Source organism: Vespa velutina, chromosome 9 (genome assembly GCF_912470025.1).
Source record: "Vespa velutina chromosome 9, iVesVel2.1, whole genome shotgun sequence".
Lineage (NCBI taxonomy): Eukaryota > Metazoa > Arthropoda > Insecta > Hymenoptera > Vespidae > Vespa > Vespa velutina.
Genome location: NC_062196.1, coordinates 6,607,509 through 6,610,000, shown reverse-complemented (window position 1 = coordinate 6,610,000; position 2,492 = coordinate 6,607,509).

Below are 2,492 nucleotides of genomic sequence, written 5' to 3'. Positions count from 1 at the left end.
GATTTATGCAAAGGAAAAAAAAAAAAAAGAAGAAGAAAAAGAAGAAAAATAAATGTTCAAAGGAGACATTTAATTATTTCGTTTAAAATGAAAATTCATAGACGTTAGCGGAAAAGCGGCTTTTCCGCCGCGACACCAATGTTAGCCGCAAATTTTCGATCGTGAGTCACGGCCCATAAAGTATGAGTATTAAAGAGAGAAAATGATAGAGAATGCAACCCCTTTCTCTCTCTCTCTCTCTCTCTCTCTCTCTCTCTCTTTGTCTTTCTCTTTCTCTCTCGCACATTTATTCGCACGTTACACGTACACATCATACGAATGCATTTCGGGTACTGCAGTGTCGGATGCAGAGAGCGCAATTTCGCGCCAGTGAATAGGAATATAGATGTGTGTGTGTGTGTGTGTGTGTGTGTATGCGTCTCTCGGTTACGTTCGTTCGTGTGAACCTTGCGGCTCGTTTGCCGGCACCGAATTGTGCGGCTACGCCAATCACGATAAATACACGCGTCCCACCAAAATACCAAAATCGAGAGGATATCGTCTACGTGTACGAAGAAATGATTACATTCGTCGAGCGATCAGCCAATAAATTATGTTAACTATTTGTTCAATTCGTACATACGAATGATTTTAAATTATATATATATATATATATATATATATATATATATATATATATATATAGAAATGTTATATCTATAATAATTTATTATAAATAAAAATTTGATCGATCTATCGTTTGATCGATCTATTGATATATTAATTAATTAGTCAAATGTTTAATTAATTATATGATCGATGTATTAATTTATTAATTTATTAATTTATTCATTGTTACATTTATTACGAATACGTAAGGATTTAGAATTTGGACATTCGATAAATAAACAAATTTTTATTTCTTCACGCATTAATATACGATGCAATCGATTTATGATATTTTATATATATATATATATATATATATATATATATATAAGAGAGAGTGAGAGAGAGAGATAGAGAGAGATAAAGATAAAGATAAAGTATCTAGAATAGTTTTATTTCGTAACGTTGCCGATTAAAGTCGATTTTATTTACCGACGATATCGTTCGTTCTCGTCGTCGTAAATAAAATTTGGTTATATAGATACGCCGAAAAAAAAAAAAAAAAAAAAAAAAAAAAAAAAAGAGAGAAAAAATAAAAAAATTCATAGAACGGGAAAATCCATCGGGAGAATAAAAAAAGAAATATATAAAGGAAAAAAACAAAAACGAAAAACAAAGGGATGGAAAAAATGAAAAAAATAAATACAAAAAGAGGGAATGTAAAAAAAAAGAGAGAGAGAGAGAGAGAGAGAGACAGAGAGAGAGAGAATAAAAAATAAAAATTCTTGACAAAATGTCGACGAACGACGACGGTATGACAAATAACGAAAACGCTCCTCGACGTTTCTATCTCGTCCATTGGGAGTACGTTTGGTGTATGCAAAAAGGTTGGGTCGGATGTGAGGGGAAGAGGAGGATGGTCATAGTGAAGGGAATTCGTAGGCTGTTATTCCGCCACCGAGTATGTTTGCTATCCTATCTCTCGGCAATGATAAATAAAACAAGGGAAAAAAGAAAATAAGTAAATAAATAAATAAATAAATAAATAAAAAAAAAAAATAAATAGAAGAAAAAACAAATAAGAAAAAAAGAAAAAAGAAAAAAAAAGTACTAAGAAATATATCGTTTTACTAGCATTGTGCAAATATTTACGATAATAAACACGTTTTAAATGATTAATTATTTAATTAATCATCTAATGGGAAAATTTTTTGATAGTTATTGTGTGAAACTAATCAAGTATAATTCGTCTATCCTATCTATCTCTCGGCAATGATAAGAAAAAAAAAAAATAATAATAATAATAAGGAAAAGAAAAGATGACGTAAAAAAATAAATAACTAATAAGAAAAAATAATTTACAATAATAACGCGAACATGATTAATTAATTAACTATCCATTTGAATTGAGAACATTCGTAGATTATTATTGTCCTGTGTTAAATATATCTGGCCATTCTATCTTTTAACAATGATAAATAAATAAATAAATAAATAAATAAATTTATTCATTTATTCGTTAATAAGAACAAACAAAAAAAAAAAAAAAAAGAAAAATAAGAGAAATATCGTTAGCCCCTTGAGAAATATAATTAACAATAGAGAGATGATACGTTTATGGGTTAATTAATTAACTGTCGTGTAGAGAGAAAATTCGTAGGTTATATTACTATGCTACTTGATATGTTTTGCCATCTTATCTCTTGGCAACAATAAATTAATATTAATAATAATAATAAAGAAATAAAGAAATAAATAAATTAATTAAATAAATAAATAAATAAATAAATAAATAAAAATAAGCCAAGAAAAATTTAAAGAAATATTTACTATAGTAATAACTTCATGGTTAATTAATTAGCTATCGTGTAACTCAACAGAGACCGTAGAATCCAGAGAAATCA